Source organism: Armigeres subalbatus, chromosome 3 (assembly GCF_024139115.2).
Source record: "Armigeres subalbatus isolate Guangzhou_Male chromosome 3, GZ_Asu_2, whole genome shotgun sequence".
Classification (NCBI taxonomy): Eukaryota; Metazoa; Arthropoda; class Insecta; order Diptera; family Culicidae; genus Armigeres; species Armigeres subalbatus.
In genome coordinates, this window is record NC_085141.1 from 232,838,037 (window position 1) to 232,852,596 (window position 14,560).

General features: G+C 35.5%; 2 protein-coding genes and 1 long non-coding RNA gene across 5 annotated transcripts in view; 2 read left to right on the plus strand and 1 right to left on the minus strand.

Annotated features, from left to right (window-relative positions):
• The window catches only part of LOC134220847 (uncharacterized), a 59,523-nt gene extending 52,379 nt beyond the window's left edge, over nt 1-7,144 (minus strand). Inside the window, exon 1 of the long non-coding RNA XR_009982082.1 lies at nt 6,978-7,144. This is a non-coding gene — a long non-coding RNA (uncharacterized LOC134220847). The remainder of the gene's footprint in view (nt 1-6,977) is intronic.
• LOC134220845 (ras-related protein Rab-23) overlaps nt 1-14,560 on the plus strand; it is a 239,425-nt gene that overhangs the window by 98,577 nt on the left and 126,288 nt on the right. The window lies entirely within an intron of this gene.
• LOC134220846 (protein yippee-like) overlaps nt 1-14,560 on the plus strand; it is a 385,579-nt gene that overhangs the window by 98,554 nt on the left and 272,465 nt on the right. The window lies entirely within an intron of this gene.

Sequence of the window (14,560 nt, forward strand, 5' to 3'; positions counted from 1 at the left end):
AGAAAGAAAAAAGAAAGGAAGAAAAACAGGAAACAAGAAGGAAGAAGAAAGAAATGACGGGGAAAGAAGGAAGAAATAGTGAAGGAAGAGAGGAAAGAAGGAAGAAAGGAAGAAAAAAGAAAGAAAGTAGGAAGAAAGAAGAAAAAAAGGAGGAAGACAGAAGGTGGAAAGAAGGAATAAAGACGAAAGAAAGAAAGAAGGAAAACGAAGGAAAGGAAGAACGAAAAAAGAGAGTAGAAAGAAAAAAGAAAGGAAGAAAGAAAAAAGAAAGAAGGTTAAAAGAAAGTAGGAAAAAAGAAAGAAGTAAAACGGAAGAAAGAAAGAAGAAAGGATGAAAAAAGGAAGAACAAAAAAGGAAAAGAGAAGCAAAAAAGAAAGAGTAAAGAAGGAAAAAAGGAAGAAAGTAAAAAGAAAGAAGGTAAAAAGAAAGTAGGAAAAAAGAAAGAAGTTAAACGGAAAAAAAGAAAGAAGAAAGGAAGAAAAAAAAAAGGAAAAGAGAAGCAAAAAAGAAAGAGTAAACAAGGAAAAAGGGAAGAAAGTAAAAAGAAAGAAGGAAAGAAAGAGAGAAAGAAGAAAGAGAAATAAGAAAGAAACAAGGAAGAAAGGAGGAAAAAAGAAGAAGTAAAAAAAGGAAGCAAGTAGGAAGAAAGAATAAAAAAAGAAGTAAGAAATAAGGTAGAAAAAAGGTGGAAAGAAGGAAGAAAAAAGGAAAAAAAGAAAGAAGTTAGAAATAAAGAAGGTGAAATATGGAAGGAAGAAAGACGTAAGAAAGAAGAAAGGAGGAAAAAATTGAAAGAAAGAAACACATGAAGTAAGAAGGAAAAAGGAAGAAGGAAGAGAATAAAAGGAAAAAGGAAGAAGTAATAAAAAAGAAGGTAGAAAAAAGAAAGACCGTTCGTCCTTTCGACCTTTTGTCCTTCGACCTTTTGACGCAGATTTTTTGTTTCGACCTTTTGTCCTTTCGACCTTTTGATCTTCGACCTTTTGTCCTTCGACCTTTTGACCTTCGACCTTTTGTCCTACAACCAGAAATAAGAAGGAAGAAGTTCTCTGTTCACTTTTCTCATTCCACTTTTCACTTCTCTTTTCCTACTTCTCATTACTATTTCTCTTTTATCTTCTTTCGCTATTTTTTTTCCTTCATCCTTTTCGTTCATCCTTTCCTTCAATTCGTTTTCTTTCTCCCGCTTCCTTCTACTTTCTTTCACCTTGATCCTTCTTCTCTTTCTTTCTTTCTTTCTTATTCCTTTTTTCTCATTTTTTCTTACTATTTCTTCTTCCTTTTCTCTTCTTTTTCTCTTCTTCCTTCTTCCTTCTTAATTTTTTATTTACATTTCTTCCTGCTTCTTTCGTCTTTTCCCCTTCTTTCTTATTTTTCCTACTTTTTTCTTCTTCTTTTTTTTTTATCTCACCACTCACTCACGAGTGAAACTTGCAGCAGCGTAGGGCATGACGCAAAACGTTCGTGTAACGAGGGATACCAAACACATAAGAAAGTGAAACAACAACAAGAAAATCGTTGCGAAAAATACATTGATTCTGATTGGAAGGTCCACAATAGCAGGTCATGAAAATTATTTTTTATTTATTATATTATTACAGGTATTGATTTCGGACTTGAATGCACTCTACGGTGCAAAGCGCAAAAATAAAAACATACCACTCACTTCTCACTTCTCAATTACATATCTTCTCTCTCACCTCACCTGCTTTTGCTTTCATTACTATTCATTTACTACTTCTCTCATCTCGCTTTTCACCACTCACTTCTCATTCCTTACTTCCCACAACTCATTACTCATTTGTTACTGCACACATCTCACTACTCAGTGCTCATTTCCATTTCACAGTACTCCCTTCTCACTACTCTGTACTCTCTTCGAAAATCTCATTTCTCACTGTTTACTCTTCACTTCGAACATCTCAGTTCTCACTTCATCGAATGAGGAAACAATTTTAACTATTCGGCCGCATGACCCTTTCGGCCAAATGACCATAAACAATATTTTGTAATGCTATGAAAAGTGTTTGATGGTTTTGGAAAAAAAATGTGTTCCCTATCTCGATAGACGTTTTAATATCGAGTAAGTGAGAGTTTACTGTAGCTGGTTGTTAGTCCACGCTGAATGAAGTGTACTTCTCCACTAAACTCGATCCTGGGCCAATCGCTTCCAGTTGATTTAAAGTTAAGCGTTCCAAGTTGTTTGACAATTCTCAGCTCTTTAATTCGATTCTTTTTTCTCTCGTATCCTTCCGCCTGAGTGTTTCTCAATCATATAATGTTTGTTGGGTACTTTATTTTTTGAGCTTCATAGAAGTGTTTTTTTATTTTTAAGCTGAATTAAATTCAACATTAAGGGAGTGTTGCCAGTTGTGGGCCTAGATGCGTGTTCTGCTCATCGCTTTTTTTCTAGTCAAAATTATCAAGTTAATATGAATATTGGAAATACAGACCTTAGCCTATTTTTCTCCGGAGTAATTATGTTATTTTACTCAAACGGTTACTTATATCAAGTGTTGATTTTTGGCCGAATAAATTTACTGTTGTGGGCCACATTTTAAAGCCGCTTGAAATTGAAAAAAAAAATAAAGTAAAATGCGTATGAATTGATGAAAAAAGAACGTTTATAGGCCTCTAATGGGAAAAAAAATGAAATATCTGGTTTGGTCATGCCAGCGCACTTCAAATGCACAGGACGATTGCAGCAACCATTAATGTGTGCTGTCAAACTACAAATTTGACATTACTCGGATTAGCCATATCTATCAAGTGTCAAAAGTTATGTAGAGTGGCTTTCAGGAAGTACTATTTCAGACTTTTTTATGTTCTTTTTATCATCTTCCATAAAGCACGAGAAGACGTCATCACTGATAGGTGAATTAATCTATTTTCCATAAGGGTAGATCTAGTACACCCAAAAGATCGTTGGTAAATTTAAGAAGTTGAGTTGATGATTTATAGTGGAAAGTAATAAATTGTTATTTTTTTGAAATGGATAATATTTACTAAATTAATAACATAATAAGAAAGAACAATTATAATACCTACCCAGGCCTACCCGTTTTTGGCAACACATGTTTTCAACTTTCAAGAACGTTTCTCCTTAGATTAAGATTTAGTACGGATGAGTATGGCAAAATAAAGTTTCTTTCATTGGTTTTCGAGACTATGACGAAAAGACGAAAATGCCTACCTTAACCCTAATAGAAATAGGTGTGCAGTGAGTTTTTTTTTAGAAATAAAAGAAGACAATAATTTACCGGGGAGGGACTGTAGTTCTACTCACTTCTATTTAAAAGATTTTGTTAGGTCTACAAACCGTGTGAATATATGAAGATAGGATATTATCAATCATTTTTAGTTCTAATGCTAATTTAACAGTGATTCCTAAGAAAATTGTTTTTGTTGTTGTTTGCCCTTATTTTATTATAATTCAAATATCTCAATACACCTTGACAAAACTAAACGCGCGAAACTTTAACTTGCACCGAGGTTAATGTGCAACAATGTCTTATTGACACTGGGGGGAGTGGAAAGTGGAAAAGGAAAAATCGATAGTGCTTGTTTGAATTAGTGTAAAACCAGTTTAAATGTTCTAAACGTGTTCAATCAAAATGGGCTATCAAAAACAGTCAATTTTGCACCAACTGTGCGGTAATTCATACAATTTTGGTAGCTTGAAAATTATGGAAATAGATTTTAAAATTAGGAGTTGTTTTTCCACTTACCCCATCCCACTAGGGTTACCTTGTTACCCATGTTACCTTGATCTTCAATAGTGATGAGTAGTTACATATAACTAAAATCAACACGATAATTACTCTATCTTTTGTGGAATAATTTCATTACTTTAACGGAATAGATCCTCAAGGAATTCTCGTAATAGCTAGGGGAGGGCTGGTTTTGCCTTCTCGAACACTAAGTGTACGTAAAATCAATATGCTCGCCCCAAAGATGAATTTTTAAAGGAAAAATGGGACTTACAGGGTTATAAACTAATCAACTTAGTTTAACGAATTGAGATGATGTCTGTATGTGCGTATGAAACTGCAATGGTTTCATTTATTAACGATATAGTTTCGCAGCGTATTGATTCAACAAACATTTTATCGAAATTAAATTTCTACATACCATCTCGACAACTGCGTCATCGACATACATTTTTAATTAATCACTGCCGTACAAATTATGCAAAATTCGGACCTCTCAATCAGATGATGGCTATCTATAATCAACACTGCGAAACTATTGACTTTACAAAGTCTCGGCAGAACCTAAAAAAATTTGTCACAATTAGAAACCTACACATCTAAATTTACATTAAATCTCAAAATTAAACATTATTTAACCAAACTATTTTTATTTTTATACAATATAATACCGTATGTATAGCATTAAGAAAATAAAGAAAAACATGTATATTGTATTTGTACTAGTCTACGTCGGTTGACGAAATAAATAAATAAATAAAGTATTTGTATGTATGTGTGTGCGCAAAGCACGTACCAACTTATCAGCTATTCTTAAGCACTTGTCCTTAACCAATTTGTTCGCAAAAAAAAGCATTCAACGGTGAAACTTGATATGAATAAAAAATTAATGTGAATTATAGAATACATTTACCTATCAGTCCCATTTTTAACTTTCTTATACATTTTTTTCATATTTAAAACATGTGAAAGGCACCAATACCGATAGGTGGATTAACCAGGCATTTTCTCATTTATATGAGTCCAATCACCACTGGAATCACAATGATAACAAAGAAGGAACATACACCCAGGTTTTTTTTACACGGTTTGGTTTTAGTCGTTTAAGACCTTCAGCGTCAATGAAATAATGAGTTAACCCCATGAAAAAATTCACAAAAAAACAAAGAAAATTCAGGTGGTATTTGAAAAGCTGTGAAAGTTTGGGTTAACCGGGAAATTAATGAATTCCAACCGTGTAAAAAAAAACCTGGGTGTATTAAGATTCACAGCTATCGAAATAAACCCTGAAGAGAAAAAACAAATTGCGTAATTAGAACATTATCCACTTCCCCCGCTGTGTTCGATACCTGGGGTAAGTGTAAAATCTTTGAATTATTTGCTTTCTTGGTACAAACCACTACCAAATGAATGGGATTAGTTTAATTGTATTATAATTGTCACCTGTGATATAAATTCACTTGAAAAAAGAACAATTGATGCAAATAAGAATTGATTTTAGGGGCCCTCATTAGCCGTGCGGTAAGACGCGCAGCTACAAAGCAAGACCATGCTGAGGGTGGCTGGGTTCGATTCCCGGTGCCGGTCTAGGCAATTTTCGGATTGGAAATTGTATCGACTTCCCTGGGCATAAAAGTATCATCATGTTAGCCTCATGATATACGAATGCAAAAATGGTGGCTCTGTCCCAGTGTGGAGATGTAATGCCAATAATAAGAAGAAGAAGAAGAAGAAGAAGAAGAATTGATTTTATGAATGCAAAAATCAACTTTTCGCGAAACCTAAAATAACAGTTCAAGCGTTAACCGTGTTAGTGTATGTATTATACAAATTTCAACATAATATTAGTGTGAGCATCAAAGTATATTCTTGCATAATGTTATGATGTGGTAAAAACTGTAAAGTATGTACAATTCCAATTTTTCGAGTCGATTTTTACACTTACCCCCTTTTTCCACTTCCCCCAGTGTACCTTATTTCATTTTTTACTACTCAATCAAATTTCCGTTATCCGCTCAATTAGTGGGAACACGATTTTCCTTTCCAATTTTATGGATCGAAGACACGTCAACTAATCGCGGGTGAGCTTCTTAACGTGGGCTGCCGATCAATCGAAATCGTTTTACTACTCAATATTTGCAGTGGCTTAACGTTTGCATTAGAAAAAGAGAGAGATGGCCAATGAAAAAAAATAAAAAAAAGGTGTATAGCTTCTAGGAATCTGATGTTAATTAGCTGGGTCTTCCGCCTGAGTTTTTGAACGGAAGGATTTTGAATTTCATTTTCTCCTGCCATATTTATTGACCTTTTGACACTCCGGGGTTTTAATTTTTAATCAATCCATCACTTGTAGCGCGAATAACACTTATGATTTTACAACGGGTTTGAAACACAAAAAAAAACAAAAAAATAGACCACGAGTTTATAATCAAGAATATTACTGAGGATTTATATTTAGTCTGTTTCATTCAACGCAACTGCACCCAGGGTTTTCACGTAGTTTGCTTTTAGTCTATTAAGACGTTCAGATTCAATGAAACCATGAGTTGTCCCCACGGAAAATCCATCAAAGAAAATTCAGATGATATATGAATAGCTGTGCAAGTTTAGGTTAATCCAGAAATGAATGAAATCCAACCACGTAATACATAAAATGCACATCTGTATACGAATTTAATATGAAAATTGGTCAGAGAATTGTCGTTTGAAAGAGTAATAAAGAAGTATCTATTATTTCAACACATACGTTATGTCGCCATTCGAATATTTATACAGCGGCAAGATATTTGAACATTAAACAAAACCAGTTTTATTGCCCACTTGCTGTATGCACCCGGCCTTGTTTGGAAAGACCAATTAGATTTTGTGGCTCAAATGGCAAATGCTAAGAAGGTTGCTTCACCTAACTTTAGCGCCCATGTCATTTCCTTTGCGGTTTGTATGATTTTTTCACAACTTACAGTTTTGGTTTTTAAGCGAGTTTTTAAATTGCCGTTGAATCATTCGACTTTTTCAATTAATTTCAAACGCAGTTCGTGAGCTGACGTATATAATGCTCCTATTTTCTTTTATTTATAAAGACACATTTATACATAGCGTATTTTATTTATGGGTCAATGGGAGGTTACCCCGCATGTTATATTCACTATATTCCTAATAAGTAACAGTAGAACGAGCTAGAATTGTTTTTTTTTGCGTAAGTTCGCGATGTAACAGTTCATGACCTGTTCCAACCCTGTTCAAGCAATGGTGCTGAAGTAACCTACCTTAAGTTGCAGTTGGCTGCACAATGCACATAGGCGCATATCATCAAATGTGTCAAGCTGTTAAGAAGATTAACAACCCTTGGCGTGACGTGACTGGTGGTACGTTCTTCCGAAAGACGCCATCGGTTCTGCCGGTGCCCATAAGTGTGTATTTATCTTTTGATGCTTGCTTACTGCTTGGCTCGACTTGACTGATGGCAGTTGTGTGTCAATGTTCTCAGGCGAATGAACGTGCACACCTGATGTATTTTTAGAGAGGGTTTTTCACCTCTTCCCACACTCCATTTATTCAAAGCGGACGGACGGACGGCAGGCGATGAAGGTACACTCGTTCGCGTCACTTCTGATGGCTAGTGGTGCATGTGTTTGTCAAGAACCAACAGTCTTGTATTCTACTTATTTTCTTTAGTGGATTCAGCGGCAAATTAGTGTCTCTTTAGTATGGATTCTATTCTCTGACGGGCAAAGTACATCGACCCAGTCCAGACAACAAAGAAATGAGAACTGTTCACAAGTAAATGCCATATTTGCTTAGGTACGCGATATCTCCGCTCTAGCGAATCGAATCGGGCACTTTTCTTGCGTCATGTTTGACAAGACAAGATCTTCACGGACATATTGCTATCAAGAGGTGAAAAAAATTGCAAAAGATTGACCCAACTCCTAAGTGTAGTAACTCGTCATCAATTGTAGGGAAAGCATGGGGGTCGAAAGTTGAAATCTGTTCGATCGATTTGTCGTTAGATTGAGTATGAAAAAAAAAAGTTTTCTCCTGTCGACTGGATGCAGGGTATTTTAGTGAATGTGTCGGCATTATCTTGCTGTGCACCGTTCTCAAAGTTCTATGCAACGTGACTCTAGCCCGTATTCAGGAGACGATCGATGCGACTCTCCGGTGGCAGCAGGACGGATTTTGTGCCGAAAAATCATGTGCGGACCATATTGTCACGCTCCGTAACATTCTGGAGAAGGTCAACGAACTCCCGTTATTTGCTTTTCATTGATTACGACCGTCCAAATCACGAGAACTCATGGAATTCGCTGAGACGCAATGGTGTTCCTGAGACTAGAGGTGTGCGCCGCCGCCGCCGACAGCTTTTGGCACGCCGCTGCCGCCGACATTTTTGCATCGGCGCATTGCTGTTTAAAATTTGTCACGCTGCTGATCTATATTTTTCCACGCCAATTCAAATTTGAAGATGTCCGCGGAATTCCCGTGGAATTTTCGAATATGTATTAAGTCGAATTTTTCGAATGATCTCCACATCATCACGTTGGAGCTCCAGAGAATCTTTCGTGAAAATACCAATGCAATGATTTCCTTGGAAATTACCGTTGAAATTCCGAAAGTCTTTCCGTAAAAACTAAGAAAAACTGTGAGTGAAAATTCCGAAGAATTTCTCGCTGAAATAGAATTTTTGAAGGAGGATCGTTTGGCAGAAAGTAATTTGGCCGAAAGCCACAAGGTCGAAAGTTTGACCGAGCACATCATTTGACCGAAGTCCATCTATTTGTTGTTTTAATTGGCTTTTTTCGGTGACAATTAAATCAAAACAGCAAATTTAGCGTTACGCGTTTCGGCTTACTACCCTTCAGCCATCATCAAACGCTACTAGCTGGCAACCTCCTAGCTGTTCAGTCAGACAAACATAACGTAACATCAGTTACGAAGTCCATCTAGCCTAAAGTGATTTGGTCGAAAATGTCATTCGGTCGACGACCCTTCCCTGAAATAAAAAAAAATCCTTCTGAAAAAATTTCCGTTGAAATACCGAACATTTTTCGTGAAAATTTTAAAATTTCACTTATAAATTTCAAAGTTTAGTGGAACAAGATGTCTCTCATCTGTGAAAACCAAATACCCCGATTTTTGCAGGTACACTACATTAATTTTCAAGTAAAACAAACGTGCTATGTACAGATTTTTGCAGCAAAATAATCAATTTAAACAAGTAAATATTGCGAAACACGTTTTTCAAAAGAAATTATTGGGGTTTAACGACATTTTTTTGTCTTCTTATTTGCAGCATTACATCTTCCATTAGCTCAATACCGCCGCACTGTGGTCGGTTATCATGAAATCATGGCATTAATAAATAACTCCTTAGGGTTGCCTCATAGAAGTTTGGTGTCTTCCACAAAGTTGTTGCATGATAAGTAGGCCTTCATATGGTGATAAAAATATAGTTCGGAACTCTGCCGCTAGGGCGGCGCTTCAGCTAACTTTTTATATGAGCATGACAGGATGATGGTAACTTCAGCAAAAATCATGAATTCAGTATTTTGAGCAACTCTTGAGAAGGAACTATCTTCGAAAAAGCTTTTGATTCTGAGATACAATGCATTTTATGTAAAAAATGTGAGTTTCTATCCAAAATTTGATTATTTTTAGTTTAATTTTGTATCTATGTGAAATATTTATTTCCACATAATTTTTCTGCATCTCCCAGAGTTATATATAGTAGTCAGGGTGTCGACTACCTGGAAAAATCGGGAAAGTCAGGGAAAGTCAGGGAATTTCAATTTGGACCTGGAATGTCAGGGAAAGTCAGGGAATTTCGATTGAGGTCAGGGAAAAAATCACAAAACCCTATATTGAAAATTTATAGTGATTTTTTATTTCGAGCAATATGCTAAACACTTATGACAATGAAACGCTGAACCATTCTAATCCAATGAAATAGGATCAATCAAAGTACCGAAACTTCGGATCAGAATTAATATAGCGTTTTAGCTGGTAATCAGACTGCATAGCCGATAAACAAAACAATACTCCGAGGCAGTTACAGTCGACAACCACTTTCACCATCAAACTATAAAGCTTTTTGTTTGACCGTTGGCAGTCTCTAGACTAAAAGTTTACTTTGTTTCTATTAATCTCTAAGCAATAACACAGGATCCAAAGCCATGTTGTTCAAATGGTCACTGTTGAGGTCTGATACTAATAGCTTTTAAGTCCCCTTTAATATTTTAGATTATTTAGTTTGAGTGGTTTTGTGTCAGAGTCCTTTTTTGCAGTTTCCTCATCAGTAGTGTTAAAGTCATGTTCCCATTAAACAAAAGAAGTTTTGAAAGTTCGTTCAAATACTTAATCATCAATCGCAAAAGTCTGATATTGGGATATTGGAAGAAATGCGATCTATCTTGATACATTTAAATTGCTGATTAGTTACCAACTCTAATATATCATATTAACTTTTGATGAAAATGCAGCGCCCAATTTTTCGAAAATTATCTAGTCTAAGCAGTCTAAACTGAATCAAATGGCTGAAATGTGCCATATTTCAGAACCGATCCACAAATAATCATCAATAATGTTCAACCTACAACCAACAGCTAGATATTTGAAGGCTTGTTTCGAGAAAACGCCGAATACTATCTTTGTGGACCTTTGACAACACTCCACAGCATCGACATCATCTCCAAACAAGATTCTGTAGGTAATGTTTTAAAAACATTTCGCGAACTTTCATTTGATGATGGGCTTATGAAGCCATTGGTCGATCCCAATGTAGAGAGAATGACAGTGGATTAAAGCATCATATCTCATAATCATATGATCTACCTCATGTACGTAGGTGGCGATGGTCTCAATAAAACGTTTTCTCGATACTCCATAACCATACTCGGACGCAAAAGGAGGATAATTTTGTTGTTGTTGGTAATGTTTCAGTTTAACATTCGTTGCTTTTGATGTTTATAAAACAATTTTATCAGGAAATATTCTGGTTGATCTTTGAGAATTTTGTTCAGAAATTACTTCAGTGAAAATATGAAATCAATTATTCCCTTCAGAAAATTTTCTAAATTACTTCAGAATTCGCACTGAAACATAAAAAAATCCCAGAGGATTTCCAAAAGCTCGCTCAATAGTTTAATCCTGGAACTCCTTGATGGATGTTTAGTAGATTTTTTCCAAAGCTCGGCTACAAAAACTTGGTAGATTGTATGCTGTTTACTCAAATTTGAATTGAAATGTCTTCGTGGAAGAATTCATACATAAAATATGCCAAGGAATCTTCAAACATGTTTCCACGAGTTCTCAAAAAAAACATTAGATGTTCCTTATAAAGTTTCATTGCTTGTTGTACTTGTCTGACATCTAGTTGATAGTACTTTTTATAACTAAAACATTGCTGGAATTCCAAGACCATCGAATCACTTTTGGAAAACAATTATAAATCGATAAAATAAATTGAGTAGGTGTAGCTCCCTTTAGCATATGAGACTAGTTATGCCACTTCTTCACAAACATGACCATTTTAAAAAAATATTTTTCCATGGAGCACAATCGACGAATTATCATAAAGTCTCGGCTCCGTTAAGTGTTATACACGCCTGAGCCTGTCAAATAAACGCAATAGATAAAAAAAATAAAAAACAATCGACGAATATTAAACGACCTGAGTGTATGCAGACCAAAATATTTAAAGTATTGCATGGTTAGAATGTTTTTCTGGGCTGTACGTGCTGCATGGATTTATGTGAGCTTTTAGGGACTGCATTCTTGATTATCTGGAAGATTGCAGCGTCCGTGACTATTTTTAGAAGTCCATTAACTTCACAGAGAGTGAATAAGAATTCTCTTAATTTCTTAAGAGCCAATGGAGGTTTCTCGACGTCCACAAAAATACCTAAGCCGTCAGATTCTTTTAACGGAATTAGAAGCATTTCTAGAAGCTCCCTCGATTGTTCAAAAAGTTGTTCAAAAGTCGTGTGAAAAGAGTCGTGTCAGTAGACTTGGAGGTCAATTCTATTGCGACTCCAGAGAGTCAGAGGGAATTCCCAATGGTGGATGGATGTACCAAAATGTTTATAACATTGGAGCAAATTTTGGAAAGATGTGAATTATGAAAACCTTTCAGGAGTTCTGCGCATTTACTTGATTCCTTGTGAACGACCAGAATTACCTAATAAATTCTACATATCTTTAATATTCTGCTTCAGAAGTGTTCCAGGAACTCATATGGACAGGAATCAAACATGCAGAGATTTTCATATACTTCTTGGAGAAAAAAAAAACACATTTTTCATACCTAGAATTTTTCGAGAAATGGTCTGGAAAGTCAGGGAATTCCATTCTCAAATTTGAGTCGACACCCTGAGTAGTGTCTGAGCCGGTTGGACCATGAAATAACTTGCAGAACGCTTTAATTTTTGGAAAATATTCAAAAATATGATGAAAAATCGATTTATTTTCCTACTCCCTCCACTTCCCGCTTAGATTTTATCTCGGGTAGAATCTTTGGGTTATAGATAATGTAACGGACGCGAATTCGGTTGCAGAAATTTGCCGTAAGTCTTCCACAGTACCTTAATATTTATTTAGTTCAGCATGTGTTTGACGGAAACCTTGTCACTTATTCAATAAAGTAGGCCGTAAAATTCATATTATAATGAGCACATAAACTTTCTGGGCTTCGTTTTGGTTATTTTGCAGTATTGTTTCAAAATATATTAGTCTGGAATTTAGCTTAGAAATCTGATCACTAAATGACGCTACAGATTTGGTTCCCTTGAAGTTAAAGTTAGTACACTCTGGACGGATTTCTAAACAAGAAGGTTTGATTTTATCTATATACTTATCAAGCTCTGACTAAATCATATCAAAACGTAAACTAATTAACGTTGTCCGTAAATCTATGTCTAATTCGAGGAGTGTGCCAATCATAAAAAATATTAAATGTGTATTTGATAGGATTCGTCAGAAATACCATCGGGTGTCAGTATATTTGGCGATATTCTATTTTCGTCTTAAAGATCTAAAGCGTTGAAAATGGGCTCTCATGAAACATCACCGGAAATTATGAAACAGCTCCTAGTTCTGAAAAAAAAGTACGTTCTTCGATGATTAATGTACAAAACATTTTGTATTTATGTTATGTTCTGTATGCCAACGTTAAATAAATATTGAAATGTTTACAACTATTATTTAAGAAAAATATAGTACCAGCAGAAAATTTCTATTGCATGGTACTACAAATAGTAGTAATGGTAGGACTGCATCCAAGAAATTTGTGGCGTATGTTAAATTGAGCGCAAAATCATTCAGTTGAACAAATAAAAGTAGGTCGTTTGAGAGTTACGGCAAGTTTCTGCAACCAAATTCACTTCCATTTCATTCTTTACAATCCAAAAATTCTATCCGAGATAAAATCTTGGTGGGATGTGGAGGGAGTGGGAAAATAAACCGATTTTTCTATATATTTTAAATATTTTACAATAATTAAGACATTTTTCAGGTTGTTTGTCGATTAAATCGACCATATATTACTCTCTAGGATACAGAAAGTTTATGCGAAAATAAATATTGTACATAGATACAAAATTAAACCAAAAAAATCAAATTTTGGGAATAAAAGCACATTTTTAACAAAAAGGCATTGTATCTCAGAATCAAAAGCCTTTTCAAAAATGGTTCCATCGCAAGAGTTGCTCATAATACTAAATTCTCAAACTTTGCAGAAGACACCATCAACCTGTCATGCTCATATAAAAAGTTAGCTGAAGCGCCCCCCTAGCGGTAGAGTTCCGAACTGAATTTTTAACACCATATGAAAGCCTACTTATCAAGCAACAACTTTGTGGAAGACACCAAACTTCTACGAGGCAACCCTAAAGAGTTATTTATTAATGCCATGATTTCATGATATCCGACCACAGTGCGCCGTGCAGCTTAGTTGTAATTAAGCACTTCCACAGTTGCTAACTGCGAGGTTTATCTAAGCCGAGTTACCATTTTTGCATTCGTTTATCGTGAGGCTAACACGATGATACTTTTATATAGCCAGGGAAGTTTTGGCCCTGACCCGTAAGTTACTTAAACAAATCTTAAGGAAATGCCACCAAGAGTTCTTTTGCAAGTTCATCCAGAAACTGCTTCAATCATTCAATCAAAATTTCCTTCAGGTATTCCTTCGAAAAATCCTCCAGGAATCGGAAATTTCTTCAAAGAGGGCATTCTAAGAATTGCTTCGCAATTTCTCTCAGGAATTCCTTCGGAACTTTCTCCAGAATTTTATACAGAAATTCCTTTAGGGAAGTGGTTCTCAACCTGGGGTATATGTAGCCCTGGTGGTATCTTCGCTGGCCCTAGGGGGTACCTCGGACAAAAATGCGTAATGGCGGACGAATTACAATGAAACCGTTTGTTTGAGAAACTGCATATGTAACATTTTTGGCCAGAATGAGAATTTTATATATTCTGAATTTTCGTCCAAAAATATACATATTTAAGAAAAAATACGAGAAAAAAATTTGTTCTGGAATGTATATTTTTTTCCGTTTGTTCGAGAAACTAGGGGAAACTGGGGTAATATGCACCCCCGGGGCAAAACGACCCTATGGCATTTTTGAGTACATTTTCGGCAGTTTTTCGATAGTATTTACTACAGGGCATGTAGTTCGGATCTCGAACTACCAACTCAGTAGTAAACATTCTTGAAAATATTCCTGGAACACCGCTAAAAAAGCCAAAAGGTCGTTTTACCTCGGCGGTGCATATTACTCCAGTTTACCCTACATGTGTGCACGTATTTTAAAAATTATTGATCTGTATCAATGAAATCGAAAAATTCTGTGCC